Source organism: Helianthus annuus, chromosome 2 (assembly GCF_002127325.2).
Source record: "Helianthus annuus cultivar XRQ/B chromosome 2, HanXRQr2.0-SUNRISE, whole genome shotgun sequence".
NCBI classification, from domain to species: Eukaryota; Viridiplantae; Streptophyta; class Magnoliopsida; order Asterales; family Asteraceae; genus Helianthus; species Helianthus annuus.
This window is the reverse complement of record NC_035434.2, coordinates 77,052,991-77,076,094: the sequence shown is the minus strand read 5'-3', so window position 1 is coordinate 77,076,094 and position 23,104 is coordinate 77,052,991. Positions and strand designations below refer to the sequence as shown.

Below are 23,104 nucleotides of genomic sequence, written 5' to 3'. Positions count from 1 at the left end.
CCCGGGGTCGAAAAAGTATATACCTAAAAAATTCTATACAAAAACTACATAACGTACACTCCCCCTCCCCCACACACTATGCTGCGACCCTGTCTGAACTTAAACTCAAAGATTTATACTAGTCAACTTTTCTCTTAAATTTCTCTTAGCTTTGCTTAAGTCGGGAATTTGTGTAGGTACTAGGACATGTCTTTCTAACATGTTTGGTAATTGAGAATGGTAGTTTTATGGTCATGATCCTCATGACCACCATGACCCTTCACATAAGCACCATGTCATTTATCTTTAATCCACCATTCAAAACCACTACTCTAAGAGTGTGGTCTTGACCCAAACCACTATCCCCTTTATTTTTTAATTTATTTTTGCCTTAAAATTATCAAATGGGAGGGTCGTGGTAATCGTGGTTTAATCCATGGGAACCACCATCAATCAAGGAGAGGGATGATGTACCATTTAATTAATGATCCTATGTGGAAATAATGTTCTAATCTATGACCCCCACACCTCATAGCCTTATTACCAGAAATAGTTTTAGGGAAAGAAGTTGAAGGACCAAATAGTTAATAAAATGTAAATGTGGACTAAAGTGTAAATAGAGATATAGACACAGATTCTTTTCTTGTACTAGTTCGTCCTCTTTAGTATGAACAAATTGGTTTGGAACTTATGGTCACAAGTCAACAAGAGAATGGGAAAGAGACTTATTGGGTGTACATTTCAAATATTCTTTCAACTAATATATGCATATTCAGTGAGAGAGAGAGAGAGAGAGAGAGACTGACTGAATATTTAAAACTACATTATTCATCGGTGATTACATTGTAAAGTGGTAATGCATTCGATTATTAATGCATGTATAGGTTTTATACATAATCTTGAGCGGCCGTTTCTAAGAGAATTTTTTTTCTCGCTGTGTAAGTTTTAACGGTTGCCCTGTTTTAAGGTATGCTTTATCAAACGTTTACATATTTCTGTGCTTTAAAATATCTGCCACCTTTAATGCTAACTTTTTTTCTTTCTTTTTTTTTTTTGTATTTTGCCATATTAAGGATGGGGTTTTCAAATAACAAACGAAAAAACCTGGTTGAATTAGCAGCTTTGCGTGGGTGTACAACCACACCAGATTCAAATCCCACTTTTCCCGGTTCAAAACCTGATTTTTGTGAAACGAGAAGCTGATGTTGGGTGGCCCGGAATGATGAGTATACGGGTTCATGAAATTGTACTTTGATGGAATGGAATGTATGATCATCCTGTTCTACCTATGGCAGGAGAAACATGGCAGCTTTTAGAAATACAGTGCCATTAAGCATTTCTATCTTTTGAAAGAAGTTTTGACAAGCTGTATTACTAAATTTTTTGAGAGAAATTTGATAATGGTTAAATACATAGTTTAAAAGATGCTCTTTTGGGACTTCATTAAGCATTTCTATTTTTTGAGAGAAGTTTTGCAAAGCTGTACTACTAAATGTTAGCTGTATATTTATTTTTTTATTCGTGTGATATTGTAATAGATTAGTAAATTAAAAACGGTAACACGAACATGAGAAAAAATAGAAATGAGCAGTTGAAAAAATAACATATGTCGCATATGGAAAGAAATAAAGCATGTTTGAACTTTGAACTTCATTATTCAGTCAAAAATATGAATTTTAAAATGTAAAACAAGGTTGAATTTGTATCCACTGTATCACTAATTTATGTAACATGAGACTTTGTATTTTATTTTATTTGTACACTTGATATATCTTAATAGTTTTCTCCAACCCGGGTAGCACCCGGGTAATAACCTAGTTATTTATTTATATGTCTTGTGTGATTATTCAGTATCGTGTCTAGTTATGGCATAGAGCTATATTGACATATATACCCCTCGGCCTCAAGACACGTGCCGTATGCTGATCACTTCATAAACTTTATAGGTAAAAACGTGATCAATTATCAATTACAAAAATGGTAAAGCTTAACGCGATAGCAACTTTGTAATTAATTGAAAGATAGCAATGGTTCAAAGGGTAAAAGAGAGAATCCTCCCATTCTATTGACTTTTTTCATTATTAAACGAACGGTTCATTGAACATTTGATTCGTTTACAAGCCTACATAAAACACATGAATGCACCAATTGATGCTATTTTAGTTTATATTTTTTTTATTTTTCTTTCATAAGTTTTTGTATACAATGATTTTAAAAAACGGATATGATGTTATGATTTACTATTTATTTTATCCATACATCGATACAAATTTTATAGAGAAAAACAGAGCCGCATCATATCGCAACATATAAATAGACAAAAGATCAAATAAAATAATTTTAATGTACAGAACGTACGAACTGAAGGTTTTGCTAAAAAAAACGCGGTGGCATTTTCATATTATTAGTACTTATCAAAATTACTTTACAAATGATCCTGTATAGTAATTTTGATCTTTTTAGAGTAATTTTGTAAAATGTTCCTGTAAAGTAATTTTGATCTTCTAGGGTAATTATCAAAATTACTCTACAAATGTATCAAAATTACTCTACAAACGTATCAAAATTACTTTACAAGTGAATCAAAATTACTCTAGAAGTTTTTTTTTTTTTTTTTTTTTTTGGGGGGGGGGGGGGGGGGAGGGGGGTTTAGGTTTTTAGGGGTTTTTTTGATCAAAATTACTCTACAAGAACATTTTACAAAATTACTCTACAAGATCAAAATTACTCTACAGGTGTAGAGTAATTTTGATAATTACCCTATGAACAAATATTTACAAAAATGTCACCGTGTTTTTTTTACTTTTTTCATGCTATTCGTACTTTAGTACGTTAAAATTATTTATACGGGAACTTTTCTTATAAAATATTATATATAAGAGAATTATAAAAGGAACACAAAAATAAATGCTAATTTCATCACTCGACGGAATAAGTAAAAGGCTTGGTGCTAGACGAATAGTTTTTAATATTGAGTGGTTTGAATCCATATGAATGAATCATATATTAATTTTTAATTAATAACCGGGTTGACAACAAATTTATGATATGAGAAAGATGTAGAAAAAGGTCTCCACCATGCGTCGTGATCGCAATATGTATATACCAAAATTGATATTTTTTGAATCAAGCAAATATATAAATATTAGTTAAAAATATCTTACGAAAAAAGTTTATTGTTATAACCATGGGGTGTGGGTCATGGAATGGAACATTATTTCCATATATAACTATTAATTAAATGTTACACCACCTCCCTCCTTGATTGATGGTGGTTCCCATGGATTAAACCATCATTACCATGACCCTCCCATTTGATAATTTTAAGACAAATAAATTAAAAAAATAAAGGGGATTGTGGTTTGGGTCATGATCACACCCTTGGGGTAGTGATTTTGAATGGTGGATTAATGATGGATGACATGTCGCCTATGTGGAGGGTCATGGTGGTCATGAGCGTCATGACCACACCCTATAGCCTAAGTGTAGAAAACAACAATCGAGAGTATGGATGAGCTCCGTATCGATACCGAAAGTCGCCAAAAATATTTGCTACGGTACCAGTATTTGAAGGTAAAATTCGATAAAATACCGGTCCCGTACTATACCGGTATGGGTACCAAAAACGCCAAAATAGGTACGGTACCGGTTCAGTTCCGATCCTCGATACCAAATGTTCATCCCTAATTAAGAGATAGGCAGTTTAAAACATTTTTCTAGACTTGAAACTATAAAACTAGTCGTGTTGGCTTTAAAGGTTAATAAATATGTACTCCCAGAACGCATATGTTTATTATTTTAAAAAAACATCAACCTATACCCGAACCTTTGATACATATACTGTAAGTTGTATACGATTGATGTAGCCCATTTATCTTAACAACTTAAACGGATTAGCATGTCAAAATGGGTTGGCAAGTTGTAAATTAGATACAAAACCGTTGACGTCTCATAAAAGTTCGTAATAAAGTTGTAAATTAGCCAAAAAGGTTAAATGGGTCGCAGACAAGTTGGTGGATTGAACTTATATCATAGGGCAAATTACACTTTTCGTTCTTTATGTTTGTATCGGATTGCAATAGATGTCATTTAACTTCAATAATTACAGTCACCATCATTTCTTTATAAAAACCATTACGCCCTATGTACTTTGGTCCTAAACTAATTAAAATTTTCAGTTAAGTATAGCATGCCTTGCACATGAAGGTAGGTTAGTAGATTTACTAGTATATTTAAAATATATTTAAACAAATAAACAATCCACAATCTCTCTATCTCAATCTCAATCCCCCCGCTCTCTCTATCTGAGTTCTCTCTCTCCCATCTCTCGCTCTCTCTCTCCAACCAACCCCCACTACCAAATCCGCCACCACCACCACCAAAATTAGTCGACGGTGGCTAGGGTTCTTGTTAGATCTGAGAGAATGTGTTTGTGTGTGTTTTTTTATAGAATATTTCAATTCAATATAAAAGTTCAATCAAACAGTTATAGTAAACACGTCAACAATAACATAACTGAATTTGGGAATGATTTGAGAAAGATTTCATATATTAATCATATATGCTTCAATACACTCAATAGTACACAAGTAATCCCCCTCACCATGTAAATTCTCTCTAAGTTCTTCTACGTTTTCAACTCTAAGAGTTGGAAATACAGGTTACAAAATGAACTACTTATAGAGGAGAGAACCGCTGGTGATGTCACCATGAAAGCGACCCTGAATAACCAAATAAATTATGTAACTTCCATTAGTTGTGCAAAAGTGCTGGATAGTTAAGGTTTACACACTGTTACATAAAACAACTGTAAAATCAAAGAAAACACCTGGGATTCCAAAACTGCTGGAAGGAATCAAACACTTTTTGAATCCAGTACATCTAGTCTTGTTTGACTTGGTCTTTTGGTCTTGATATGTTGACTTTGGTTGACCCAACACTTTTCAATCTAGCACTTTTGTACTTGTCTTCTTGTTTCTTCGATACAACAGGTTAGTACCAGTAGTTTAGGTGATTGTTTGGAAAGCTTTCAAGGGGGGAAACTTCTGAACTTTAAATGTATTTCAACTTATTTCATCAGGCAAGGAAGATGTTTCCCTTGTGACGTGTGCGGGTGTGTATATATTTTTTAGTATATTTTTAGCTCTTTTTACTCGCCAATTCCAGTTTTAAATTTATAAAACACGATATTCTACTATCACTCTACACGCACGTTAGGGCAAGTGCACCCATCAAGGACGTAGTATAGTGATTGCGAGATACCGAGGTCGTCCAAGGACACAAGAGCTTTTAGTACCGGCTTATTATCAACGTCTAATCGAACCAAACTTTGAGAAAAGATTTTTAAACTAATAAAAAGATAAAAACAGAAAATAAAAGAAAATAAAACAGATAGACAAGAAAGATTCACTTGGATCCGACTTATCTTTCATGCACCCTTTTGATGATTTCCACACTTTGGGCATTTTAAGAGATTATCTTAGTTATAGTAGTAGACCCCTCTTGTGAAGGCGACGTTACCCTCAACCTAGTGGTTTGAGTCAGCAAGGATACAATCCCACTAGGCCGGATTATTGAAAGATAAATAAGTAAGTTATTAATGCAAAATGTGGTGGGCCCCCTTCCAGGCAGCGGTCACCCTCAACCCTTTGGTCTGAGTCAGCAAGGATACAGTCCTCGCGGGGTTGGTTTAAAGTTTTAATAGTAGTTTGTAGATAAGAGATTCAAGTGTTTTGCACCTCTCCCGTGGTGGGTAATGCTCGCTCCGACTCGTGAGGTGTTACTAAGCTTGAACCAGGTTCTCGCAGGATCTATACACTGAATGAGACATAAAATATACCCAACCACCCTTCTAACCCCCTTCCAGGAAATTAACATGCTTTATATAGACCGTAATGACATGAATATGTGAATCAACGACATATGAAGAATGGTTAAATAAATTTGCCTTCAATATAAAAAACTAATTATTAAAGTCATTAATACATACCCAATTAAAAAGTTGCCAATGATTGGAAATCATAAAAGAAATACATAAAATATATGTCTTCACCAAGTGATGCAAGAGTTTAGCCAAGCATGACCTTTGTTTGACAAAGACTCTTACTATCAATCATGGATCCAGAAACTACACACACTCTAAAAGATGGAAAATGGATGATGGTGTTGTAGTGGTGGTGGAGTGGTGGCAAGTGAGACAGAAGTGGTTTGCCAAGGGATGGTTTGGAATGGAACCAAGCATATCTATTTATAGCTGAAATCAGAAGCTCCACCACGGCCCGTGCCCGCCTGGCACGGCCCCGTGGCCATCTCTCTATCTCTCTCTTCCTCATTAACTGCTTGTCAGATCTTGTACTAACACAGCCCCGTGTGTCAATGGCATGGTCCGTGGCCAAAGTACTTGCTGTAGTATCGCAGATTCTGAAAATCTTTGAGTTGACCATGCCCCGTGTTGGCTTAGCACGGCCCCGTGTCGGCTGCCAGTTTTGTCCTTTGCTGTTGTCTTTTCTTTTACACAACATCCACCATCGAACACGGCCCGTGTCTGGTGGACACGACCCCATGTCAAGTCTTCTGTTCTTGCTATTTTGTGGTTTGGATGTGAATCGGGGCATGGCGAGTTGCGTCAATTCCTCCTTCTTTACATTTATGTTGGTTTTTGTTGTCTTTTTGCTCCTTTTGCACATTTAAGCTCTTTTGATCCTGAAAATTAAAAAGGAACTGAAAACAAGCTTTTTCCAACATTAGTACTGAAAAAAGGTTGATTTTACATCGTATTTGATCTAATTTATATGTTGTATTTTAAGCACATCACCTTGGGTTTTGGCTTTAATCATCAGCAGATCTTACATAACCCAACAATATAGTTCACCTAGTGAGGGGGAGTACTTGTGTACTATTAATTGTATTGAACCATATGATTAATATATGAAATCTTTCTACAATCATTCCCAAATCTAGTTGTGTTGTTGTTGATGTGTTTATTATAACTGTTTGATTGAATTCTTATATTGAATTAAATTGTTCTATAAAAGACACACATAAACATAAACTCTCAGTTGCAACAATTGGTATCAGAGCCAATTACACTTAATTGACTTAATGCTGATTCATAAGATAAACTAGCTCATATTGATAACTGATTGAGTGATTAATAGGACTTGAGAAGAATTAGACCAGTCAGAACATTAATTTGTTCTGACACTCTGTTTTCTGAGTATTTTTTGATAGAATTCAAAGAGATGTTAATCACTCATGATCCTCACAATACCAGATCGGAAAACAAGCCTCTGATACTCGTTCACCATGAATTCAAAATTTGGCAACGAAGGATGTGTCACCACTTATCCCAACAAAATACAGGTTGCTAGAGATCTGTGGCTTTTGGCCCGTATGTTCCTTCTACACCAAGTGCTGAACAACCAATTGTTAATGTTCCTAAGAATCCTAGTGATTATTATGAGCAAGATTTCCAAAAGTTGGAGCTCGATGCTAAGGCATTCGGGTTACTGGCCATGGCCTTACCCAATGAAATCTCTGCAGGATTGCTCCGTTGTGAGGATGCAAAAAATTATGGGATGCTTTGAACGAACAGTTTGGTGGTACTGATGAAGTGCATGAGAATATGAGAGAAATTTCAAATCAACATTATGAAACATTTACCTATGTTAAGGGAGAGACTTTGACTCAATAGTCTGAATGATTTTAATTGTCTAATCAGTGAGCTAAGGCTAGCTGATAAAACATTCACAAATGCTACTCTGAGTCACAGATTTTTGAGATCTCTTCTTGACAAGTGGGATACAATTGCAATAGTTCTGATAAATTCACTTGGTTTCAAAGAACTAACCCTGACACTACCTCATGGTACACTCCTCAAATTTGAAAGAGAAATTAACTAGAAACAAAAGTTGATGTCACTAAAAAAAGTTGCTATTGATTATTCTTTTGGTAATATTGTCTTATCGAGTCATGATGAATCTTCATCAACCAACAGTATGAGTAATCATGGGGGTTATGATTACTTTATTGACATGATTACTGGATTTAATTCTCACTCAAACTCATCATCTGCTGGAAACCAGAATTTTGCTTTAGTAATGAATGACCAAAGGCACATGGACCCAATAGACTAAGAGAAATTTGACCTTCTTTATCAGCTTGTACTTTTGAGCATAAGGTCAAAAATATTTTATAACAAAATTGGTAGAAGGTTTCCTGGTCTAGAGGGCAGAGGTAATTATGAAAAAGACAAGTCCATAGTTGAAGGTTACAAGTGTTATAAACTAGGTCAATTTTGCAGGAGTTTTACTCAGAACCCGGCATCATTTGTAACATACCCTAGCCAAATGACTTATCCTGACTCAACTACAGGGCACTAGTCAAAATTTTCAAGTGTATATCAAAATTCTCCCCAAATTGCCCCTGGTCCATCTGCATATTTGGCACATGGACCAATGTAATTGGCATGTCAATATGCTAATGGGCCACCACAAAATCAGCAAACACATGTCCACATACCCTTACAAGCACAAATTCAGTCCCAGTCACCATTACTAGTAGTTTCATAAACTACTGGATGTCCTGCACCAGAAACTACTCAACAAAGCCTTTTCACTCAAATCTTTAAAGATTGGAGTAGCCTTCCTGAGGATTTGAATGATGAGCATTATGTAATGCTTGCTATAGATTAGGGTAACAAGAACCTAGAAGTAAGACCTCTAAGCAAAGCACTAGTGAAACTACGCATTCTAAATTAACAACAGTGGATCTTCACAGATTGTTGAGATTTCTCCAAACATATTGAAAGAACTCTATTTTGAACAATGCATCAAAGCTGTAAACATCATGTCAAGAGAGAAATGTGAAAAATCTAAAAATCTTTTGAATCAAACCATCAAAGAACACAAAGAAGTTTTGAAAGAAAAGGACTAAATTATTTCAAATTTGAAACATGAAGCAACTATGCATAATGCACAAATTAGGTCATTGCTTTCAAAATATCAAGAGTGTCAAAAGGAGCTTGATTCTACCTAGATGAACTGCCAAAAATAGGTAGTTACAAGCATGTCACACCCCGACCCATTGCAGATTATCGGTTGGAGTGAGATGATTATCCAAAGCTTATGGCACTATTAAATGTTCTAATATTTATTCATGCCACTGATTAAATTGTCACATTAAACATAACATATTTCAAATAATCCAAACAAAATTCGTAACATATAACATAGAAAAATCCCATTTATTTCATTTAAGGCAATCCTACATGTCTTCCTTCCTTGCATCATTAATCCTCGTTTCATGTACCATGCATAAAATATTTTGGGTCAACTACAAGAAGTTGGTGAATAAATCTATGTTTAAATAAAACAATTTATTAAAAAAGTTATCATGTAAATCGTGTGTTAATACGATAATCACAACCAATAAACAACAAACATAAATAACACAACCCAAATGTGATAAATGCGAGTCTCGAGTCCCGAAGAGCGAAAACAGTCTCAAACCCCAAAGAGCGAAACTAAATGATAATGGTGATACCTATTCACCCATGGCTGTCAGGAACCGGCCAACCAGTGGATCCACAATGTGACGTGCTTGCATACAATTGACTGAGACACAAAGCGATATAACAAACTAGTAATAAATAAACATAACACTTAATCCACACATTGACTTTGCATGTTTCATAATTGAATTGGATAAATATGAGGTTGTGCGTGACACATGATACACCCCAAAAAGTTTAATGAAAAAGGGGAAAGAGATCTACTCACTAATTGCGAAGGTTGATTCCATGAGAAATACACCATACTAGAATAAAGAGATAACGTCAAATGATATCCAACAACAAAATCACCATAAAAGCAGTTAAAATAAATGTCTAAACAGACGGGACGATATAACGAGACTAATGATTTGGGTTCTTGTATTTGGGGACTTTTTGTAAAAAAATATTATTTGATATATACTAAGAATTCCTAACCAACCAGTATGTGTGTGAGTGTGTGTGTATATATAGGGTAGGGTTCATTTGAGAATTACTCTTGTTGCGAGAACCACGGGAACCAATGTGAACACAACAAAATAAACCCACCACCACCCAAAACCTAAACACTCACCCCCAACCCCACCACAACCCAAAAACCTAAACACACCCCACCCCCACCCAAAACTATACCTTACCAAAAAAACCCCAAAAAACCTAAAAACCCATCCCCCAAAAACCTAAAAAAACCTAACCCCTCACCCACCCCACCCAAGCTAAATGCTAAAAACTAAACCATAAAGCTAAACCCCACAACTAAATGCTGAAAAAGTTTTTATTTTATTATTTTTATTAAAAATCGCTAAATTTCATCACTAAAAAAATTGAACAACAGTATCGATGCAAATGTACATGCGAATGCACATGTGCATATGCATATGCATACGCATGCACATGTGCAACGATACTTTTTTATTATTTTTTTTTTAATAAAAATCGCTAAATTTCGTCACTAAAAAATAAAAAAATGAAGGTACTGTTGTTCAGTTTTTTTAGTGACGAGATTTAGCGATTTTTTATAAAAAATAAAATAAATTATTTTTGTGTGTTTTAAATTTTTTTTAGATATTTTTAGTTATGTTCACATTAGTTCTCACGGTTCTCACAATAAAGGGTGGTTCCCAACAGATTCTAATTGATTATGTACACATTTATGTAGATGAAATTTTGATTATGATTTACTATTTTAAAGAGTAATAACCTAACATTATTTATATTTAAAGTCTCCAATTTTTATATTAAAATTCCCAAAATATCCAATAAATACATATTCAATTTTTAAACAAATAATTTCCTAAACCTAACATTAAGTCCATACATGAAATAAATATGAGTTTTGATTGAAGATATTATTAAGAAATAATATCATAAAATTATATAAGGCTAAGGCTAAATAACATAACTTTTATATATATATATATATATATATATATATATATATATATATATATATATATATATATATATATATATATAGGGGAAGGTTCAAATGAAAACCACTAGTTATTGTGAAAACTCAAAAACTAACTAAAAAAGCCAAAAAAAATATACCAATTTTTTTTTTTTGCATAATAATTTTCGCAGGTTTTTTTATATAAAAAAAAAGTTAACAAATTTTTTTTTTGTGTAGTGCACACACATGTGTACTACAATTTTTTTTTTTTGAAAAAAAGTTTTTTTTTTCATATATAAAAACCAGCGATTTTTATTAAAACATTGTAAATTTTTTTTTGTGTGTTTTTTAGGCTTTTTTTTAGTTAATTTTTGAGTTTTCACAATAAAAGTGGTTTTCATTTGAATCATCCCCTATATATATATATATATATATATATATATATATATATATATATATATATATATATATAGGACAATGCTAGATAGAAAACCCTAAAAATTTGAGAAAACCTTAGAAAACCCAACCTCCCGGCCTTTTTTTTTTTTGAAAAAAATAACACATGTAATATACATGTTTTTAAGAGTTTTGAGCCAAAAAAATCAAAAAAGCGCCGAGTGGATGTTTTTAAAAAAAATAAACAAGTTTCAGCACTTTTTTGTCTAACACATGTTAGTGACGAAAGTTGCTGAAACTTGTTTATTTTTTTTTAAAAAAAAAACCACTCGGCGCTTTTTTATTTTTTTTGGCTCAAAACTCTTAAAAACATGTATATTACATGTGTTATTTTTTTCAAAAAAAAAAAGTCGGGAGGTTGGGTTTTCTAGGGTTTTCTCAAATTTTTAGGGTTTTCTACCTAGCCATACCCTATATATATATATATATAGGGAGCCGCTAAAATGAGAACCACCTCGAGTTGTAAGAACCGCGAGAACTACACCCCACGGAGCGCCGTTCGCCATGATTTTTTTTTACAAGTAGATGTGTATATTATAAACACAGCCGTAAAAAATTATGGCGAACGGCGCTCCGTGGGGTGTAGTTTTTTACACCACAAGTTTGGTGAAAAAAAAGAAAAAAAATTAAAAAACACCAAACTTGTGGTGTAAAAAACTACACCCCACGGAGCGCCGTTCGCCATGATTTTTTACGGCTGTGTTTATAATACACACATCTACTTGTAAAAAAAATCATGGCGAACGGCGCTCCGTGGGGTGTAGTTCTCGCGGTTCTTACAACTCGGGGTGGTTCTCATTCTAGCAGCCCCCTATATATATATATATATATATATATATATATATATATATATATATATATATATATATGTGTGTGTGTGTATTACCATATTTTATGAGTTTTACTTTTTGATATTCATAGATAATCCATCTATTAATTTTCTATCAACTAATATACTATAAAAACTTACATGGAATATTATTTTAGTCACAATGATTATTATATAATAAATAAATTAGTCATTTTTATAAAAATAATATAACTAGTTTTACAATTATTTATATAAACAATTACCAAATTAAATATGACAATTGTTATAAAAATTCCTCAACTAGATTATCTATTGAATAATCAGATTACAAGATTGGTGATATGATAATTTGATTATTTATATTTTTTTACATGAATGTACTAAACTAATATAATAAACTAAATCGTCCAATAAATCCATACAAGGTCCAATAATTCTTAAAAATTCCCTAATACATATACAAGATCAGTCTAGTATGTCCAATTTTATCAAAACATAACTCTAAATTGAAAAGCCCTAAATTCAAATGCTCAAGAATCCTAGAATCAAAATAGTCTAAATTCGGATTTGTTTGGAGAGAAGATACGAGTCCTAATCTTGTTCTTGCTTGAAACCGTGAATTAAAATGGATGAAACTTGAAATTGGCAGTGGGGATTTGTGTAAAAAGTGACAAGGGTTCTAATGGTATAAGTTTTACATCCTAATTTCTATGATTTAGTTAAAACCTATTCATGCTCTTGATGAACAATAATGGTGATAATGATTTTGATTTAACTTAGTCTGTTACATGTGTTAAAGAACGATTAAGTGATGCAAATCATTAATCTCCGTAAGTGCGAGTTTAACGGGACAAAAACCAAAGACTAACAGTCATGTAATTCGCCGGATCGTATCGGGCCAGGTTAACAGGTTCTCGTTTGGGAAAATAGTGAACTAGATAGGTGTCGTTTGATTGAGTTGTGGGATATCATTTGATTTATGGGGGTGTTGCTTAATTTGGTTCACATGTCATTTGCATGGGTCTTGTTTGGAATTGGACTTAAACGAGATAAGGTCTTGTTTGCGGATGACCGAGATGAAGAAGGAGACAAGGGCGCGTGAGTCTTCGCAAGGCGATTGGGTGCAGAAAAACATGGCGCGTGAGGCGCGTACATCCGAGGTAAGATTGGAATATTTGTAGTATTGGTCCTTCTAGTTTTTTTTAACTAAACTACCTTTAATATCCCCACTATGTTACTTAATTTTTTTTATAAACTAATTGAATAACTATATGATGTATACAAAAATAACGTTTTTAAACCAGTTTTATTTAAATGAAAACGTAACCAATATAAAATATAAAAATATAAACTTCCCATTTTTATTTAATTTCATAAAGATCCAATTTACAAAGCGAGTCGGGTTTCTAGTATCCGTTTTTCGTGGATGTTACAATGCAAAGGTTTTGAAATTCTGCTAAATTAACAGACCCAAAGTAATGTTAGGTTTGGTGTAGGTTGTCATCACACACAAGGGCTTAATGATAATACCCTAGAAAACCTTGAGTAGGATGAACCTATGAATACTGATCCTTATCACTCATACAAATCATGTGATCAACATAATTCCAAATGGTCAAATGAAACATGTGTTGATAAGGAATTTAAACCAATGACCTTTGTGACCTCTGAAGGGAAAATAACATCAAATGCTATTCCTCCAGCAGTTTCATCCCTCCGGCAATTTCATCCAAAACTGTTGGTCCGAGCCAAAAATACTCAAGCCAAATCTAAGTCTGGCTAAAAAAGGGAAAAACACAAAAGGCACACAATTCTGAAATTTTTGTGAAAGAACCAATCATAACACAAAGGAGTGCCACATGGTCATTGTTATGAGAAAAACAAAAGGGTAAATCTGGAAAAAACTTTTATGAAAGGCCGGTTTCTACCTTTGCAACGAGTCAAGTTACTATGAATCAATAAGATACTTGGAAATTCACAACATAATTTGAAACTGGAGTTACTAAGGACTGGAAATATAGAGGAACATCTAGTACCAGTAAGTGGCCAAAACGGAAAAAGTTCACATCTGATCCTCTTCAGTACAAACATGAGAGGTCTGATCAAAGTGCTGAATTAAAGGCACTGGTAGAGAACTAAAAAGAGTTGATGAAGATGCTACAACAGTTGACACCGGGTCAAAGTAACGGTCAAATGACCAATCAAGCACAAATGGACGCAAGTTTGCAAATCATCATGCCTGGGCTTCAACAACACTTTACTGAAAAGTCAATTAAAAAAACAGTTGTTTACTGTCATATAACACTAAAACTACTAGGTCATTCCAGTAGTTTCCTAGAATCCAGCAGTTTTCGTATGACCATTACATCTGTCCTATATATATCCCCACAAAAATACAGGCCATGTTTACCATTTTCACAACCGTCTCCTGTTCAATTACAAACCCTAACTTCAATTTTAAAAATTGCGTGTACAACCTTCACTTCCATAAATCATGACCAACCTAGTTTTTTGTCCAACTCACAATCTTCTTCCTTATCTAACCAAAGAAAAGGATTATCCACAATATCACAAAGTTATTGATCTAATAAAAAAATCACCATTTCATCATGCACTTACTGTTAATCTACTGATGGAGTGTGTGAAAACCGGGTGCTAAAGTGTATTATAATAAGTGTTTTATTGTCGTTAACTTGATTATATGTGTCGAATGTGATATCTACGAGCGGTTGTGGTGTTACAGGTTAACCGGGTTAAATCGACAAAGTTAGAGCGTTAAGGATGATGAACAAAGTGATTCGTGCTGATCAGGCGTTGATTCGGATCGAGATAGAGTTTGAAGATACAAGATACATGATGTGGCAATGTTCAAGGGTCTTCGGGTAATTAAATGAAAGTTGATTACGGTTTGGATATGAAAGATAAAAAGAAACAGAAACCGTGAAGCGTAGGTTACGTTCCCAAACCGTAACTTACGATTTAAAACAAAAAAGGTGCATGATCGTTTTGTTGGAAAGGAATTAGTTAATTAAACAAAAGAATCTTACAAACCCTTAACATCTACACGCATACATCACAAAAGAGGGGTGACTTGTGAATTACATCATCATCACTTCTTGAATATTGGGAGGTGAACATTGGAGGCAGCAAGAAACAGATTGTTGGTGGGAATTATTATATTCTTAACATCACCAAAAGTAGAGATCAATATAATTCTTGCAGTAGATTCACGTGGCTTTAGGCCATCACACAAAATTATCATATCATCATTGAAGTGGGCCGATAATTATTCAACATAATTAATTGGGCTGGCTCGATTGGGAGGCACATGACATCAACCACATTAATTCTTTGTGGGCCATCAAAACATTATCATGACTCTATGTTGGGCGGCTAACATTGAACATTGGGTTTTAAAAAAGTCCACAATTACATCAAGAAGAGGGCAGCCGTCATATGGGTTTGGAGATTTGACAACATGAATGATTTTTTACAAAGGGGCTAACATCATCATGCATCACTTATTGGAGAGCAGGCAACATCACGTGATTGGCACAAAGAAAAGAAGTGGACCGATTTTTGGACTTGGTGGGAGGTATACGTATTGGGCCGACATATTGGAAGTCCAAATAATTCATGTGGGCACATGGGCCGAACTCTAAGGCTATTATTTTGAATTGCACATCATAAATCACCTACATCATTCGATATCATCGATCATCCCCACGGGAGAGGGTTTTTCAACCGGGACCGAAGCTATTGAAGATTAACAACCGAGATGAGCGGCTAAATCTCTCGTGAACACTTCGGGTGAATGATTGTGTAAGACGCTATTGATTTGGTTTATTGTTTTATGTATTGAGTTCGGATTGTAACCGTGTGACAGACGGTCTTTACTTGCGTTTTTATAATTCGTGTGACAAACGAATCCTGTGTTAGACAGAGAAATAAATACGTTTAAATCCGATTATACTTTGTTGGTTGAATAATTATTCATTGCATGAATAGTTGATAATTATATCGTTTAATCAATAGTATCCAATATGACAATCAGCTAAGTTATTAGTAAATCACACAATCTGAATCCCGGAGTGATCACCTTTTCTCATCATTGTTTATTACAACTCAATCCTTTTCTCAAATTTTATTCGTTAATTTAGTTACTTCTCACAATCAAACAAACTGATTTTCTAATTCTGTAGTAGTTAATTGAAACTTTTCATTACGACACTTTCCACAATCCTCCTCTGGTTCGATATCCGACTTATCCTATCTACGTAGTTTAGTTGGTTTTTGCATGTCACTAACGACAGACATCAAAATGGCGCCGCTGCCGGGGAGGCGTGCGCAAAGTGTTTAGTGTTTAGTTTTAGTTTAAAAAATAAAAGTAAAAAAAAAAAATAAAAAAAATCCAAAAATAGTGTCAGTTTTGTTTTGTTTTGTTTTGTTCAGATTTATGTTTGGTACTTGTGTTTTTGTGTTTGTGCAGGATGACAGATCTTACAATATTCTGCAGCTCTCTTACGTGCATTTTGTGCGGGGAACCACTTCACCCGTGTATCGGTTGCCACGAGGCCCGATTTAGACGGGAAAAAGCGAAATGGGAAGAACCACCGATGCCTTGCTATGATAATCCTTCCCCTCCACCATATTTCTATGATTCTGATACAACGGTGGAGGATGGTTATTACTCTGACGGATGGGATCAGGACGAGGATGCTTATTATGAACCAAGGATGGATGGACAATGTTTCTGTTGCGGTCGCAATCATACTTCTGTTTATGATGATGTGTGCGCGGTGTATTTGGAAAATCCAGAGTATTGGAATAAAAGAATGATGGATGCGTACATCTCAACACCGTATCAGGGATACCGACAGTATCATCCCGAGGAATATCTTGAGCCCGAGGGTGTCTATGCTTATCAGACCGAGGAGGAGAAAGAGCTTGCTATGTTGGAAGTGACTTTGTCCAAACTCGAGCAGTATTTATTAGCACCCAACCTTTCCGATGAAGATCGAATCAGCTGCCTAGTTTCCAAGTGTCAGAAGTTAAAGTTGAAGATAGAAATAGAAGAGCGTCTCTCACCATTACCTGTTGATATTAGAGATTATTATCACATGGAGGAGGAGGTTGTGGAGGATAATACCACACCAATGAACCCTTTATCTGATGAAGAGTCACTAGTGGATCAGATGGTGTGTGAGGATGAGGAGGCAGAGCAGTCTGATGAGATGAGTGTGTGTACCGAACCTCTCCCCATATCAATCATTCAAATTAACAAGTGTGCGGAAGAGAGTTCGAGGAAGAAGATAAGAAGGGTGAAACTACAAGGCATCAGGGTACATATCATGAAATGGATTAGCGAAACCCGCATGTGCTTTCTAAACATGCCAATTATATTGACAAGCTTATGGAGATGGCATGTAAATTTCCGGGCATTCGTTGGAAATGTTTTAGGTAAGTGTGCATTGAGACCACCATAACGCATAGCAGGTACGGTCTGGCTGAAGACCTTTAAACTTAGCGCTCTCGGGAGGCAGCCCGAGGATGTAGAGTATTGTACTTTGTTTTTTTTTGTTTTGTTTTGGTGCGTGTTGTGTTTTGGCAGGTTACTACATTTCAGTTCTCGCGGATGCAATAATTCAAGTGTGGGGATGTTTGGCAACATCCCCGATGAGATGTTAGAGAATCCAAGAGGAGTTTGCGCCCTTGTCTGATCACAGCAGCTGCACCGCTACAGACACTCGCTGATTTACTGATCAGGTCAATGTGTCTCTCTATCCTTTATTTTTATTTTTTTTTGTTTTTGTGTACTTGGTGGTGTGAAATTTTTGTGTTGGGAATGGTGTTATGAGTCGAGTAGGTTATTAGCCGTTCATGGTTTGTGGGTGGTATCTCTCGAGTTTAGAGTATAAATTGCACCATACATTGGGGACAATGTATCCCAAGTGTGGGGATGCGGTAACTCGAGAGAGGGTTGGTATGATTGTTGATCTTAAATGCAAAAAGGGTTGAAATTGTGCTGAAAATTGAAAAATTTTGAAAATTTTTGTCTCTAGTATGCTTGAAATTCATGAAAACCAACATTTTCAATTGCTAAAGAGTTCCTACTGATATTAAACTAACTTAGATCCCTAGTCATGATTGTCCCTTTAAGTTTCATGAGAGTATTTCTGACATGTTTTTAGAAAATAGTTGAAAAGAGATGCCTAACTAGGGGTAACATGCTTTAGGAATTACACATGCTACGTGTTGGCAACCCAATTTCCTTTTGTTCGGTGAGATATTTGAGCCTACTAGTTGTTGGATGAATTTGCAATAAATGTTCATTTGTTGAGAGTAGGCCATATGTTGCTTTGTGTTAGAACTTGTGTGGTTTGATACATGCCGAGACTGTGGTTTAGCGTATGCATATAAATGATAAAGGCATTAGGATCCCTTCCATTGTGTTATTTGTTGATTGTTTATGCACCCACCTTAGTTAACCATGTTGAGCCTTTTACCTTTCGTTTGTTACACCTTTGTTGACTCGTTTGATTGCCAACCATGAATAACAATTGTGTTAGATATTTGTTGAAAAAAAAAGAAAGAAAAAAAAAGAAAAAACGAAATGAAAAAAAGAAAAGAAATAGAAAAAAAATCATTGTTATGTTCGTGTTAAATAAGTGGGTCGAAAATCACCCAAAGTGTTAGTATTATTGTGAATAAGTTGTCATGGTTTGGTATGTTCGTTTGTGTTTGCCAATAAATATAAAAAGCCAAAAATATTTCCCTACCTTTACCCTTAACCCAAAACCCGAAAAGTCCTTTTGATATGTGTTACGTTATTTGATACAGTGGAGGTGTGATTGCCATACAAGCTTATGATTGCAAGGTAGCGTATTTGGTTTTGAGCGAATATACACTAGCACATTACACGCTAGTCTTGATTAAACCGAGAGGAGAGTACATTGTGAGGGGCGTGTGGCATGTGTGTAGTAATATAAGCATGTTAGTTTTAGTTAGGAAAGTCTTAAATTTTTTTAAACGCTTATCACTTATTTGTCAGATTGTCAACCTCGATTGTGTCAGTCTATGGGACGGGTATGACTTGGGATCTTGAATTGTTAATTCGGTAAGGGATTTGAAAGTGATTTGTTAATAAGGTGAGTAATGTGTATGATGGTTGCTTGAGGACAATCAATGTTAAGTGTGGGGATGTGATGGAGTGTGTGAAAACCGGGTGCTAAAGTGTATTATAATAAGTGTTTTATTGTCGTTAACTTGATTATATGTGTCGAATGTGATATCTACGAGCGGTTGTGGTGTTACAGGTTAACCGGGTTAAATCGACAAAGTTAGAGCGTTAAGGATGATGAACAAAGTGATTCGTGCTGATCAGGCGTTGATTCGGATCGAGATAGAGTTTGAAGATACAAGATACATGATGTGGCAATGTTCAAGGGTCTTCGGGTAATTAAATGAAAGTTGATTACGGTTTGGATATGAAAGATAAAAAGAAACAGAAACCGTGAAGCGTAGGTTACGTTCCCAAACCGTAACTTACGATTTAAAACAAAAGAGGTGCATGATCGTTTTGTTGGAAAGGAATTAGTTAATTAAACAAAAGAATCTTACAAACCCCTAACATCTACACGCATACATCACAAAAGAGGGGTGACTTGTGAATTACATCATCATCACTTCTTGAATATTGGGAGGTGAACATTGGAGGCAGCAAGAAACAGATTGTTGGTGGGAATTATTATATTCTTAACATCACCAAAAGTAGAGATCAATATAATTCTTGCAGTAGATTCACGTGGCTTTAGGCCATCACACAAAATTATCATATCATCATTGAAGTGGGCCGATAATTATTCAACATAATTAATTGGGCTGGCTCGATTGGGATGCACATGATATCAACCACATTAATTCTTTGTGGGCCATCAAAACATCATCATGACTCTATGTTGGGCGGCTAACATTGAACATTGGGTTTTAAAAAAGTCCACAATTACATCAAGAAGAGGGCAGCCGTCATATGGGTTTGGAGGTTTGACAACATGAATGATTTTTTACAAAGGGGCTAACATCGTCATGCATCACTTATTGGAGAGCAGGCAACATCACGTGATTGGCACAAAGAAAAGAAGTGGACCGATTTTTGGACTTGGTGGGAGGTATACGTATTGGGCCGACATATTGGAAGTCCAAATAATTCATGTGGGCACATGGGCCGAACTCTAAGGCTATTATTTTGAATTGCACATCATAAATCACCTACATCATTCGATATCATCGATCATCCCCACGGGAGAGGGTTTTTCAACCGGGACCGAAGCTATTGAAGATTAACAACCGAGATTAGAAGGGTATAATGTTGGCTATTGTTGCTACGATTAGAGGAAAAACAATTGCCATTACCCCTAAAATATTATCAATTAAACTTCAATGGGGGAGATGTGGAAGGTGTTGAGTATTTTTCAAAATCTGTAATAAATATGGAATTTGTTGAGGTAGGGTATTTTGACTCAACTAAATATGCTACTTAGGAAAAGAAACACTGCTCTGCTGGTCTCAAGTATCTATTTCACACACTCCTACAATGCCTTTTAGATAATCAGGTTCATGGAATGAAATTCCTCAATCTGCAATATATTGCTTATTCAGGATCGACTAAATCTAGTTACAAACTTTCAAATCATAATTTTCAAGATTTAGGCTCAAATGTCACTTCACCAACTAAATTTTTGATGTACATTAGACTCATCATGACAATCTTGCAACAAGAATTGTCTAATGAAGTCTACGAAATGGTCGAAGTTCTTCCCATAAAATCATTTTCAGCGCAAACTTTTATACGAATGGGAAAGCTCAAACAAGAGCATGAAACTGAACAAGAAGCTGAGCTAGTATAGGATGTTAATCCTACACAGCCAGCAGTTGAGGTATGAGCCCACTACTCTTGCTGACTAAGGGGAGAAACCCATCCTAGAGGAACCCACAACAAAAATTACCAAAAAAGAGGAAGAAGTCTATTACAAGGAAATCTTCTACACCTACAAAATTCAAATCTTTTGCCACCCCCTCTAAAAGAGCAAAAACAAGGACTACTCGGGAAGAAGAGGTCCTTGAGAGTCCAGCTGAAACACGAACTCAACATTTTAAAACTGATGTTACTTCTTCATATTAGCTTTCAGAACCTATAAGTATATTGTCCAATCAATAGTTTTGGAAAATCTCTCATGAAGGAAGGGATACCTTTGTACCATAAAATGGGCACGCCTCAACCACAAATCACAGAGATGCAAGATACAAAAGGATCCTACTCCTAGCCCCCATGAGGAAGAGGCACATCCCACACAGGTAGATCTTGTTGTAGTGATTGTAGAGGTGGCATCCATTATTCTTCTTACACCCATTGGTTTACAAGAAGGTAGTGGAAACATACTTAAGATCACCCTGTAGGCAACAACAACTAAAATTCTCCATGCCTCTAGGGTATTCGATGAAGAAAGTCCTGGAGGTTTCCAATACCGAGAAAAGGACATCAGAGGGTGTTCCCGTGTCTGAAAAGTCACACACACCCATTGGTATAACCACCTCTGGTAGAGGAGCAGATGAATTCATTAACATGGAGGATGCTCAAATACAACAGTTTGAGGAATTGACGAAACAACTGGGAGCTATTGTATCCAATCTCAAGAAGATGGTCACCAATATACCCCAAGCTAAAGTCCAGCTAAACCCCAACTATACCCAATGGCTGGCCTACTCACAAAAGGAGCTTCATTCTATAAACTCTATGCTCACATCACAAAACCACCTACCACAAAAGGCCAACCTACTAGAGAGGCTAAAACCACCTCATCCTTATGAGTAGGGGAGCTCCACCACTTTGTCAAGGAGATTCTTGAACCTATGTTCCAACTATATCTTACAAACTCTGAAACTAAAATCTTTAGTTCAACTGCTCCCAGACCTTGGTTGAGTCACTATCTAACAAGGCAAATTAATGAAGGTGCTGATGCCAAAAAAGGGAAGGAAGCTGATAAACTAAACATAATAAATGATGGAGCCACTGTAGCAAGAAAAAGAGAAGTCGATGCAAGAGTCATTGCTAAGGTTGGAAAGCAAAAAAGGGCCATATGTTGGTGACATTGATCTGGCTAAAAGAATTGTTGAACTTAAAAGAGATCAAAGAGGTATAGGTGCTGCTTTGGTAAAAAAAATCAAATTGAAAGACAAAGAGCAGAAGAAAGTACTGTAAGATAAGATGTAAAGATAAGCACGAATGTACAATGGATATGAGACCTCCAGCAGCCATCCAAATAGCCAAAACAATTGCAAAGTTGGAAGCTAAAAAAAGACAAGTTCAACCGAAAGTTCAAATTACCCAAGGTCAAACAACTGGACCAGGTCAATCAACTTGAATAAAAACTCAAATAGTTGGACCAGGCAAAACTACTGAAACTACTGGAACTCCTTTAGCTTAACCAAGAATTACAGGTAACTCAACCCCAAAACAACGGTCAGGGTCTGGGACAAAACCAATTGTTGTTAAAACTACTGGTAACAAGCATGGTGTCACATAACCAACAGTTTCAGATAAACCAGCAAAACCAGTGGTTCATTTCACAAGAAAGATAAAGCCGGTTATTTAAGATGATCTAGAAGATTCTTCAACACCAGCTGAAGTAACTACAACTAATCCAATCTCAACGGCAACCTTCACTAGGAGTTTCAATCCCATGGCATCTGAGATTACTAAAGACCTTCCTCCATCTCCAAAGTTCATTCATGAATTCAGAAATATGTCTCTACTAAAAATAGATGGCAAGCTACACTACTCAGAAAATGTGAAAAGAATGGAAGAAGAGGCTATCCAAGAGTTTACCTCAAATCAATAAAAATTGACTAACAAAAA

The 23,104-nt window shown here is 35.4% G+C and overlaps 1 long non-coding RNA gene across 1 annotated transcript; it reads left to right on the top strand.

Annotated features, from left to right (window-relative positions):
- The first annotated feature begins 802 nt into the window (after positions 1–802).
- LOC118489135 lies at positions 803–1,448 on the top strand. The gene is made up of 2 exons (XR_004886334.1): positions 803–946; positions 1,053–1,448. It is a non-coding gene; the product is annotated as an uncharacterized LOC118489135 (long non-coding RNA).
- The last annotated feature ends 21,656 nt before the right edge of the window (positions 1,449–23,104 follow it).